General features: G+C 34.3%; 1 protein-coding gene across 7 annotated transcripts in view; it reads right to left on the reverse strand.

Moving 5' to 3' along the window:
- The window catches only part of PCDH7 (protocadherin 7), a 265,606-nt gene that overhangs the window by 245,471 nt on the left and 6,458 nt on the right, over positions 1–13,677 (reverse strand). The window lies entirely within an intron of this gene.

A 13,677-nucleotide genomic window follows, 5' to 3' on the forward strand; every position in this document is an offset into this window, starting at 1 on the left:
CCACTGCCTTATTTTTCACCATATATGCTCAGGTCTTCAAATAATTAAGGTTTTAGTACAGAAGTTAATTCTTAAAAATAAAAACCCCAAACAGACACAAAAACACCAACAAGAAACTGATAATAACATACTTATAGATCTACAACACTTTCAGCATTCCAGCAGAAAGAATAAAATTGAAATAAAATCCAGATTCCACATTTTCATCACATTTGACCTCCGATTGCAGTATCTAACTCTTATAGTATTAGAAAAATAAACAGTTTTGGTGGGAAGAACAGACACTGAAATGAAAATCCAAAAATCTTCAGATTTCTACTGGGAAGGTAAGGTAATATTATAAATGCAGAGCACAAAAGCTGGCATTAAAGGACAGACAATATAGGAGTCCATGGTATGTTATATGTGAGCAAAATCCTCATATATGTTAATATATATATATGCCAATATATGAATGCTACTGCCTCCTCAATAGAAGTTCTCTGTCCAAAATACCAAACAATTTTACAGATTGGTTTTATTTAGCTCACAGAAGAGCTCTTCATAAAGAAAACAGAAAAGTGATTATTTTAAGGTTCACTAGATTAACTTTTTAAATCAGAATCTTCATGTTTAAACAAAAGAAAAACTGGGAAAAAAGATTTTGAGAGCAATTGTTTCCATCACAGGTTCTCTTTGTTTTACTCCTTTATGTCTTTATAGTAGTTATCTAGTCCATGCTTACTGTAAAGTCCCTTCAAAATCATTCCAAATATAAGCATAAAAAAAACTAGGCAGTCCTAAAAGTATAGAAAGATTAAACTTTCCTATCTATCTGGTCCAGTGTATTAAAAGTGCACTTTTTTTCCTGAAGATGATGAAAGCAGAGAGTATCGGTTTTACGTGACAAAATTATACACAAATATTAATTAATGAAAGACTTTGCCAGAATCTAAAGTGTAGAATGATTAAAAAGTATATTTCTTTTCTTAGTTACAAAGGAAATTATAAAGATTAAAGAAAGAAAGGAAAACAAAAATGACAGAATTCTAACTGTTCTCCTTTTCTATGAGAAAAGTCTTGCTCAAATGCTAGGCCTTTCCTTTGGGAGACAAAACAAATACCTACACTTTACGCTACAGGAAAAAAATCTGGATTTCTTTTTCTCATGAGATCTTTCCTTCTCCTCCGCTAGATTACAGGCTCACAATGCCTTAAACACGGGATGTACATTAGAACCTATCACAGAGTTACCTCACTCAGTAGCCAGATTGTCTAATTACTGAGACAGACATCCAGTGAGAACATATGCCTCCTGGATTTGCAATTCTTTCTTATTAATCTCGTGATGAACTATAAACTGTCTATTGTACCCTATAACACCTGCCTTGTAAATCATCAAACTGTCCTCTCCACAGGTTTTATAAAAGTTTGAAGTAAATCTTGATTATGTTAAAAATAGGAAAGACAGCAAAATGTTTCCTTCAGGGATTCAAGGACTCTGAGACATGCCCTTGGTCCAGATTAGCATGGCTTTGATGATGTTCTGAAAATGTGAATAAAAAATTACCAGCTCAGTGAGGATTTCATAAAGGCTGAAGATTAATTCCCTAGAATGATAAAGATTAAAAAAATGAAGTACTAATATTTCTAGACATGTTCTCACTCAATTTCTTCCATTATTCAGGACTTTCTCCCGTATAACTTTGGATTTATTTTCTCTGTTATCACTTTGAAACTTGAGCAAAAACACTACAGATTAAGTGTTCAGATTCTTTGTGTTCTACTTTCTTATAGTACACAACTTGAGAATAATGCCTAATTATTACTGAAATTCCCGTTTCTACCCAGAAACCAAAAATGTGGTTTCTGATTTGAAACATTCCTATCACCTATGAATGCTGCAATTTCAAAATGGAAGGCATGATCTACTGCATTTTGATTTACATAGAAGTTGTTGGGAGTATACTTTTAGGCAAACTTGAAATTTAGACTTCAAGTGCTTGATGCCTTTAAAAATGTTTTAAAGCATTCTTGAAGTCTGAAGAGTCCTTCTGACTTTTATTAATGCCAAAACTGCTATAGTATTTGCTGACCTTTTGTAAAGGACTTTTCTGTATGTGATTACATGTTGTAAATTCAATTGCATTTTGAACATTAACTCCTAGGTTCCCTCAATGTACATGTCAAGGAATTCACTAATGTTGATAAGAGTTAGACATTTCATTATGCACAAAGAAAACTTCTCAAGCATATTCATATTAATATTAAAATACCAATTTTAAAAGATCATTAGCAGTAATAAAAAAAATGTTTGCTATTTTAACTTTCAGTAAAGGCAAGATGCATTTTATGACTTCAGGTTTAGGGGCATTTTCTGACCATTTCTTACACTGAATTTATCAAACTCACAGTGATAAATGCTTGTTGTCATAATCTTTCTCTGTCACTGTGTACTGCTGCCCTAACAGCATCCACTCTTGTAAAACAGAATTGCAATCAAAAAGTTCAAAATTAATAGCTGTGAAATCTCAAGCACTCATAAGCATGTGTTTTTATCACTTCCATGCTCTGCAGATCAGGTACTCTTGTTATTTATTATTTGTGACAAGGAACAATTCCCACTTGCTTTGGTGAAAAAGTGAAGAGCTGTTTGCATAACTAGCAAGGTGAAAAAACAGATTTGAAACTGTTGGAATCGTTTCACAAGAACAATGTACACAACCCAGAAGACAATTCTCTTCCAGAACTCTATAATGTGCTGACTACAGACAGTATTTGCTATTCTACCCTCTATGTATCCCTTGTTCAAAAGCAGCTTTCACAGTGTGTTCTCTGCTTGGAGAGCACCTGAAATTATGGAGTCCTGGTACAGTACAGGGGCTGCTGTGTATTTAGTCACCCTCATCAACTTCACACTGGAAAAATGTGAACGTTTACAATGCCTTAATGAAGTAATCTGCACATATGCTATATATGGTCAGTATGTGGTCTGCAATTGATCCAGAGAGAACTCTGGCACCCACATCCCCAACAGCTAGTCCACACACACCAAGAGAGACTGAAGCATTACTTCCTTCTGCAGTTTGTCAGACATGTTTCTCAACCCCCCGAGATAAGCCATAGAATATGTAATATTACATGTAAATACTGCTTTAAGTATCAACAGTACTTCATCTTCTAAAGAAGTGACTGTTTTAAGAGGAAAAGCTAAAGGCAAAAGCATGGCTATAATGCCTTCCTTGAGAATTCTCTTTTCTGCATTTCTTTTCAGAAATGAAACATGAAGGTAGTATCTCCAAACAATTTATATTTCCAATTAAAAAGGAAAGTTTAAATATAGTAACTGCAACAAAATGACTCCATCTGATGTAATATTCACACACAGGAAAATCTATCATAGATCAGGACAGCGAGTAAGATTTGCCTGTGGGCAGTGCTATTATCAGCGCACAATTAGTTGCAGATTGGAGACACTAGCCTTAGATCTGTTCTCAGGCCAGTAATCTGTTTCCTAGCTGATTGAAAACCAACAGCTCTTGATGAAATGCTATTTAGCTACTGACAATTTGATTAAATGTAAGGGTAATAATAACAAAACTAGTAATGCCCAACACAATATGAAATGGTGTAGGTCATATTTTAATTGAGACATTTCAGTGAAGGATATGAAATTATGAAAAGAGACAGGATACATTACATGAGAAGCTTTTATGGCAAAGTCATTTTCTTTAGTATAAAAAAAAAAATAACCCACATTGTAAATGCTAAAAGGAAGTCTTTTCTACTGTCAATTACTATAAACCCATCACAAAGTATGAATACTTAGTCCTTAATGCTAAGTCTTTCAAATCCTTGGACTTATTTAATTTATTTTTTTCTTTGATAACAGATGGATTTTCTTTTATCCTTAGTAATTTGCATCAATAGTAGATCATGAAGTCTTATAAATACATAAAGCCTTTTAGAAACATTTGGTAGAGTGATGCTTTAGCCAGCCCTTTCATATTTCTGTAACATTAATTCTCCAGGAAGTTTACCATATAATTAAAAGAGTTTAGTCCCTTCATATATCTAATTAAGAACTAGTATAGAAAAAATACATAAATTTAGTATTCAAGGTTCTTAGAAAGGTACTCTAATATTCAGTATTAGAAAGTCCAAGATGAATTTTCAATTCATTCAGCAGCATCTGAAGGGCCAATTGAATAAAACATCATCCAGTCTCCTTGAATATGAGACCATAAGTCATAAAACATTTTGCAATAAAATGAAAACAAAATCTTCTTAATTTATGCTGCACAGAGGAATTTCACACTGTTGCTTGTCTTTTCATCTGCACTAAAGAACAAACAAAAATAACTAGGATAACAGCAACATTATACAAATAATTATTTCAAGAACCAGTGTTGCACAAAAAAGGATAAATTACATTGATCTATGCAAAATGCAGGATGGCAAATGCAGAGCCATTTTGCTAACACTTGCACAAGTTTCCTTTACTTCTAAACTAAAGCTGTCTTGGGTATCTCTTTTTTTCATTCTTGTATAAAATCACAGAAAAACACCACAGGCAGCAATTATTTTAGTAACATACCTATCATTCCTACCTATGAACCTGAAGAATTTAAGCAGAATGAGTTACTTGGTGCACCAAGCCCCCGTGATTTCATGTCTGCTCAAGGAGCTGCTCTTGGCAAGTCTGAACCTATTGAGTGAACCCACCCATTACACAAACCCACATGCTAGTGAAACATCTACTGCACCTCAGTGGTAATTCTCTGTCAATCTACAAAGCCCATCCACACTCAGTGGATCCATAGTTAGATCGTTCAGATATGTTACGCTATTCTGTTTCATATGTATATGGTAATAAATTGAGCAAAATGCATGACCCAGACTTTGTGTTGCAATTCCTCAGAAAAAACACTCATGGTATAAGTACTCTATGAAAACAGGCACAGCTCTGTTTCACCCCCATTGCTGTCACTTTTACTCATCAGAATTAACACCTGCTCTAGGGAATTAGCTAAATTTGACTCATAAATAAAACATTCAATATATAGTCAGAGGAGCCTTCTGAGTGAATTTTCAGAATTCACTATAGTGTGACAGATCTTACCCAAGATCTGGGCTGAGGTTGAGAGGTTGAGTGTGTAATGCCCTGTTAAGAAGAGATTTCTAGTTTCCAGTGCAATTATTCCTTCTGTAAAAGAACTCTCAACATTACTTGAAAAATCAACAAATATTTCTCCAGTAAATCAATTACTGTCCTTCTGTAAACTTGTATTGCAACTGGAATATAATTACATGCTCATTGAAAATAGCACTTTTCTAATTCAGCAGAATGATAGATACCCTCTCTCACTATCACACATGGAACGCATTATGTCATAACCAATTTAGAATACATGGATGGAGATAAGGAAACTGATTCACTATTTCATTACTCAAATTTTATGACAATGTAGCTTCACTTAGAGCAGGCATGACATGACGAGATCAAATGTATGTTAAAACGAGAAAAAACACAAAAGTTGTGAATAGCCAAGCTGTAAAATCGGGATCTAAAATATCAAATATGTGAAAATGTTGGGACCAGGTGAACTAATGCTTTAGTTTGCTGTTGGTTTATCATCTGTAGGTCCGTTCTTGTCTTTCACCTTTAGAAAGACTGCAAACTACAAAAGTATTTATCTTGTTAAATACAGTGTTTTAAATAGGACTTGCAATAAAGTAGGCAGATTTTCCTAAGCAAATGGCCAGATTTCATCTGAAGAAAAGTTTTGCGTTATGAAGTTGATAGGAATTTTTTGGCCAAGTCTTTCTTGTAAATATTCCTACAAGGGGTAACACACAGCTCCATGACAAACGCCATGACCTGTCTGGGGACTAACAAAGGTAGCTTGCCATATGCATTCTTACTGTACCATTGGTTTGAGTAAGAATGTGTTCAATACTAAAATCTTACTTTTTTGAAGTGTCATTAAAGCCACATCATTTCCAGACCCTGTTACAAAGATAATTTTACATTTGGATGTAATACATGATGAAATCTACTCTGTTATTTTGCAAATTATATACATGCTGATAACTTAAAAGCGGGGGATTTGATGCATAACATCCAAACTGATAAATTCATGCTATGTATATTTTATTTTAATATGGAGCATTTTCTGAATATTACAACATCTGATACAATTTACAGCAGTTAATACTTGTTAAATTTGATTGACTTTTGTGGAAGTAAAGTAGTTCCACCTTACATGAGATAAACATCAACCTGAGAGGTCTGACGATGAATGGAAATTCAGTGAAGCTAATTGCTTATATGTGATGATGTATCTGCACATGCAGATTCTGTTCTATTAAAAGGCATGTGTATGGCACACACACACTGGAAAATCGTGCTGAAGTTCTCACAGGAAAAACAATTTTCAACCCTGCCAAAGCACACCACATGCACAGAGTGCTTAATTTCATTTTAATTATTGTTCCTTTAAGTAAACCAAAGGATTTAGTGATTGCTTTTTCGTTTGGCCTTGAGCTGCAGCTACAGAAGAGTGTCCCAGAAGACACCCAGGTCTTGCATCATACATATGCCCTGTGTGTGCAGCACTGTGCTGATAGCACAGGAACTTTCAGGTATCTAAACTGACATTTGGATGCGTACGCCTAGAGAGCTGAATCATAACCAGAATGCCACGCCTGTCTCCAAAACTTCCTTTAGCTCATTTTCCAGCACAACACTGAACTCAGAAACATAATTCTACCCCAAATTATATGCCCATAAAAGCATTGTCCTGATGAAGGGTCTTTCCCCCAAAGATAAGCCTCTGAGGTTGTGGTGAAGTAGTTCTGCTTCATAAGATTTGGTATCCAAAGGAAGTAGGAGCTCCTTCTCATATTTTAAACTGCTCCAGGGCTGAAAAGACCTTGCCATTTATACATGGATAAACAGAATAAATTACAGCAGCCCATCCCATTTTTCTTTGAGAAGTGCTAGAACAGACAAAACATTTGACACATAACAGAGAATCCATTTCCTGGCCACAACCCCAGTAAAGAATCTAATTTTCATGGTGTTTATGGCAGATTCTTCATAATCATCATGTGACCATGTAATTCAGGAATACTTATGCTGTCAAGTGGCAAATATTTTTTTACTTCCAAGGTGGTACCATAAAGGAATTTGCTCAAACATGGTTGCAAGATAATTCTGTCTCTGAATTTCTGGCAGATGGAATCAGTATTTCTGTATTCCGGTTCTATCAATGAGTGATTTTCAGCATCAGCTAATACCTACCTTCTGTACCTAGCCTTAAAAAACTAACTTTACATTATCCAAAATTATCTGTAGATAATAAAAGACCTTTTATCAAACACTTTGATAAATACTATTTTATTGCTTCCTAATACTGCAAGAATGCTACTTGCAAGCACACATTCTTTTCATTCAAATACAAACTAGACATTAGAATATTAAATCTGTAGTAAAATCTCATCTGACAGAAAATGTTTGCCTTTAAAAAATATACTCACTCTTGTCAGTAGTTAATAAGGTAAATTAGGTTTTGAAAGACAAATATAATGCTTTTCTTCAGCTTCTAACAATTGTGCTGTTTGTGATCCACTCTGAGTAAAAATGAACTTTTGGGGCTATGCTACAGCATTTTACAAACTAATGATTGCAAAACAGCTGTGTGCCTAAATGTGAGGATTTTTTTTTTTTACTGGTATAAAAAATAAAAAATGAAAGCACATCACTTTTACCTACCTTACAGTTTTAAGTGGGGCCAGAACATAGTTTCTGTTCAAACTTCTAAACCCCAAAATTTACTCTAAAGTTTTTCCATATTCTCATTCCACCAAAAAAAAAATAAAATGGTTTCTCCACACTGCTCATATATTCTATTTATAGCTAATACCCTACTTTTTAATACCTTTGAATGTTGCTCTTGACTTTAATTTTAGACCTCTTGTCACTGAAAATGGCCACATAAGAGTGAGCAAATGCTAAGCACATCTCCACAGAGTTGGACAACATCAGTGTGTGTCACTGACATAATTCAGGAACTTGACTAGCTGGTACTTCAGTATAATCACATTTTGAGATTATGACATGTGTTCATGACCTGTTGTCAGTTAAATATTTATAAAGAAAGTTGCATTAAAATAAGAAATTAAAAAGTTTAAAAAATGCTATGGATTATTCTGGTCTTATGCTATTCTTATTCTTGTCACCCATTTTAGACACCACAACTAATCTGAGTTACTCCATCATTAGTGTGATATTTTGTCATCCACAACAGCAAAAAAAAAGTGACCTTGGTAAGTCTGTTTCCTAAAGTATACAGAGGACAGTAAGTCAGTCTTAGCTTGAAATACAACTCTAGTAATGCCAGAATTTTCTTTTACAAAGTTAATTAAAAATTTAAATAATGCAAATTTATATTAAAAACCCAATAATGAAAAGCTTTATGTTGATCCTTGAGAGTAGCTGCTGGTCTACTTTTGTCAGTTCAATTACAGATGAAAATGAATGTATAGCATATGCCAGAAAAGTCCATCTGATAACAGACAGGAAACAAATGTACTCTTCCAGGAAAGAAAAATCAGGGGAGAAAAATACAAAATACCATCCTCTCAGTACATGCTAAGATAAAAATACCTAAAAAGGTAATACATTTTTTTAAATGGAGACCTGTAGAGCATAAATTACATGGAGCATATTACATGTAATATGGCCTAAGACTGAAAAGAGTCTTATATTTTGCAGCTTTAAGAGTTTCTAAATATCTTTTGGAAGCAGATTTCCTTCGAAAATCTGCCTGCTAGATACTGTACTGAATTGCTCATATACTTCTATCAGTATTTCCTATATATAGTCAAAATTATGTTAATCCTGTTAAGATTAGTAATTAAGTACTAAAATGTTTTGCAATTATAGTGAAGAGTTCACAGTGCTTGTCAAGGATTTAGTTGACTTATAATGTTAACTACTTCTGAAGTTTGCTGATTTTTTTTCTATTTTAATGCAAAACCAAATTGAATAGTTTTATATCTCAAAGCAGTCCAACGCATTACTAAGTACATAAACCTTCTGAAACTTTTTAAAGGAAATACTTAAAGGAAAATGGGTTTGAAGTTGCAGATATTTCTCTGAAACAAAGCTGTACTGATGGTCAAACTAGCAATTATCCCAAATACTAGAACACAAGACAACTAAACACAAACTGAAAAAAAGAAAATAAAAAGGGATAGAAAGAGGAAGAAACACACTCAGAAATAAAAAGACTGACAGCAATAGTCAAACTGCTAACCATGGTTATAACCCAAGTTCACTATGTACAAGGCCAGAGAGCTGTCTCAGTTGATAAATCAGATTCTATCCTTTTAAAGATGTTTCTTGCTACCCTTTGCTTATAATAGTACAGTTCTTTACTTATTCAGAGCATGAATCCTCCTTTACTCAGATCCTGTCCCTTTTGGCTCTGTACATCTCCTGGGAGTGCAGAGTGATTCAGTGGTAACTTAGTCATTTGTGCACTGTACAAGCTGATTTTACTGGAGAGGAAAAAATAAAAGCTGCATTTATCAGTGGAACACTTTGTGTTAAATAAAGATAATTAAAGCATCAGTGATCCATCCATTTCATGTTTAATTAGCCCCTCTCTCATCATAATTTGCTACTGAAGGTCAAATGTGGGTCACTTTTAAAAACTAATTGTAAAATATTTAACATAATGCAACATGAGAACAGAAAATTGAAAATAGTTCTCTACACTTTATACTAAACAGTATGAAAGTTAAATGTATAAAAGAAGTCACCAATGTAAATGTTTACACTTAATAACAATGTTCCCTTTTTTTTTTTTGACATGTCAGTTAGTGCCACCATGACATTGTTATTTGTATGATTATTATACTGTAGGATGTTTGCTTACCTTAAAGTTGTGAAAAACTTCTTTAGAGTTTCTTTGTGAATATAAAAAGCAGCCTTTGAGATAAGCTGCTCTGTGTATGCATGTGTCTGTACATAAGAAGGAGAAAAAAAGATTATGCTTTCCTCTATGGTTGAATTGATTGTCCCCTTAATTAACGAATTTGGGGTCGTGTTAAGGCTACTGGTTATATGTGCATGTTTATAAGGAAATTGACCCATTTAGTTTATAGATACAATTCACATAAATGGTAACCACCTGGTCAAAATTCTTCTGTATTGCAGCAGACTGATTAATGTTTGAAATGTTATGAAATAATTTAACTTGCTACCGCACAAGGATCTTTTTCAGAAAATAATTTCTTCTTATACCACTTTCATGGAAATAAGGTGTTGCAAGCATGTAATTTTGATTAGAGTGTCATCACACTTTGGTTTGATAGACATTTTTCCTCATGAAACAGTACATTTTCAATAAGAGAAGGCCTTGGGGTTTTTCATAAAGAATTACAGAAATGGCTAAAAAGCAGAAATTCCTGTACTAGTTCTGATAATTCTACTGATAGTGACCAATATCTCTTAAAAAAATAACAAGCAAGAAAACCCTCAGCATCCTAACTGTAGTGTTTTAAAGAACCCATAATCAATGATTAGTAGAGCAAGAAAAAAGAAACCAAAAAAGATGATGGCCAAGAAATATAAACATATAACCAGTGTTTAAAAGGCCTGTTCTTCAAAGAGTGGTTTTTAACATGCTGATTCGTAATTAAAAGTTTCAGTGAAATAAAGCTGCTTATATGCTACAATTTTGCACTGTGAGACAAAGGAGTGGGGAAGTATATGTTATAAAAATATACCTGTTACTAAATGACAAAATAAACTATTATTTACAAGTAAAATTCATTATTAGATTTATGATTAAGTATGTAACTCTCCAAGCTGCTAAGTGATTCCCCTTAGGCACTGAGCTTTCATTATCTTTGGCTGTCTTTGCTGGAAGTTAGTAATATCCAGCCTCCTCACAGGCAATGTGCAGTACCTGGAGGAAATTTTAAATCCATGATCCAGAAAAACACTTGCTTTAACTCATCCCCATTCAGCAAAACACTTCTGTACAGCTTTAACTTTTGGCAAGTGATTAAGACCTGTGGAACACTAAGTGTTTAAACATTTGTAGAGCTTTACTGAAAAGGAGAGGATTGATAAGTGAGAGGCTAAAAGAATATTTCAGAGTAATACCATACTAAAAAGAAAGACAAAAATAAGGGTCAAACTTGATAAAAATCCAAAAAAAAAAAAAGTGACTGTGAAATGTCAGAAGTCTACTACATACAGAATTTTGTTTTAAACTTTACATAAAGACATGATGTCAGAAGGAGAGTTACAAATTGTTTGCAGTTTTCTCCAGTGAAGTTCTCGTATACAGTACTGTATCAAACACTATGTATTTTGGTACTCATGTAATAATTCCATTCATTACCTTAAAAAGGAAGTATCAAATAATTGGAATGAAAATAACTTGCAGTCACTGGGGTACACAAGCCGGTCATGTAAGTAGAAACTTTATTTCCTGACTGCTGTATTGTAGATATAGGAAAGTATCAATTACCAATTCTAATTACACTAATGGGAAATTAGCATCACTCTCATCTCCAGTAACTTAGAGCAGGTACGTTCTGCTGTGTCCACGTATTTGTTCTAAAATTTTATATACCATCTAATGTCTCCTTAGAACAAAGGGAACTGACAACGAATAAATAAAGGGAGTCTTAGTGATTTCAAGTAGTCTCCCTAGCATGGTCACAACATTATGGTACTGGTTTTGTTTCCCATGTACAGCAGAGCTATGAAACAATCTGATGTACACCCCATCAGAACCCTCCATCCTCATCTGCTTCACATTTCTCACTGAACAATTGTGCTGAACAAGAGCTCCACGTGGTTTGGGTATTAAAAATCCTCAGGTGTTTTGCCTGCTAAACTGAGAAATACTGCACTGTCAGTGTTTGAGGTGTGAAAAGTACATATTGTTTATGCAAGTCTTAATGTCCCCACTACTATGCAAAATGAACAAAATTATACAAATGTCACTCAGCAACAAGCTGGCAAGTACCCATAGGAAAGTGGTAACAGAGGGTTTGTGACTGATAGTCTCTCCCATAAAGTCGGTTTTTTAGCTCTACCTTTACTGTTTTCTTGGACGATTTCCAACTTATATGCATAATTTACAAGTGTGTAAATATTTTCTACATATTTAAAAATAAACAGATAAGAGATTAGAATACTGGCTATAAACTACTTGGATAAGTGAACCTTCATAACAGGCTAAATATTTAGCACAAGAAAACTATCAATGCTAAGAAACTGTTTAGCAGGAAGTTACATAAGTAATGGAGCATTTCTTTGTAAAAGTGCAATAAAGCCATTTTCTTCTACTAAGAAATTTCCTAATATATTTTATATTTTAAAAAATCCTTGGAAAATTTTAAGTAATTCAAAATATATTTCTGTACTGTAATCTTAAACAAGTTTTTTTTAATCAAGCAAACAAGTAATTTGCAATGTGCATTCCTTTACCATTCCTACACTTAGAATGCAAATCATTCTTTTACACTGAAATCATATTACACTTTAACAGATTATAATCCATATGTTTAGATGAATTGCAGCATCAAGAAAGAAGTGGTATCTGCTTAGCATATATTCCAGTACTACTTTTATTCCAGTGTTTGCTAAAATGGCATAATCTACCCTGTGTTTAATAAGCTTTAGGAGATGAAAGCTAAGGAACTTTGTATTTTGTACAGATTATTCTCAAACCAAAATTGTCATGTACTCTCTAGGAAAGAGTTAACTAGTCCAGAAACTACTGTGTCAAACAGTTCTATAAGTTTGTGCCACTTGCAAAACCACATACAGAAAAGTACTGGCAGATAGTACATCAATCACACTATTTTGGTGACCTGAAAGATTGGGGTGAGGGGGAGGGAGACCTCATACAATTAGTTTTATTCTACTATATTTTAAGTATTTCTGTGCAGAGTGCAGATGCCAGAAACATTTGTAAAACTTCAATTTTAGTAAGCTAGCAGACATTTCAAAGTATGAAAAAAAAGTCATTGTGTACCATATTTGCATGTTAATAGGTTGAAAATAAAGCATTTTTGTCAAACGAGTCAGAATTTCCCTGTTCCAGACTTGGATGTGTATTTTCATGAATCAGCCTTCATTTGTCTCTAGCTTCTTGTATAACACGCATTGTAGCTGAGGAAACGCTCAGGGTATTTTCCTACATATACTATCGCCCAAAAAGTACTCCCCCAAAGAAAAGCGAGCTTTCTTCAAGCCACATATGTGTCTTATAAAATAAACGGAAGCCTTCATTTAGGAGCTTGATTCCCCTCTGTGCTATCCCTCTGTATTTCAAGGACCGTAAAGAAGTCCCTACCACCACTGGGTTTAGGCTAGCGGAGCTTCACCGGACCGAGCGCCGCCAACACACCGAGACCAGAGCCAGCCACTCGTGGCACCCCTGAAGGCACATTTCACTCCGAGAGGTCTCACGGCAGTCACACTCTACAAACAGAGCTATGCGGCAGCTGGGCGAGCAAATTAGGGCCTCTCAGCTTGAATGAAATTTCATGTGATAGGCAAGAGGGTATTACAGGAAAAAAAAAAAGCAATGAAAACATACTGGGGGGTGATTTTAAACTCACTAACGCTTATGTGTATTCAGAGCAACTGCTACGAGTGCA

Source organism: Lichenostomus cassidix, chromosome 4 (genome assembly GCF_008360975.1).
Source record: "Lichenostomus cassidix isolate B80296 chromosome 4, HeHo_3.0, whole genome shotgun sequence".
In the NCBI taxonomy this organism is placed as follows: domain Eukaryota; kingdom Metazoa; phylum Chordata; class Aves; order Passeriformes; family Meliphagidae; genus Lichenostomus; species Lichenostomus cassidix.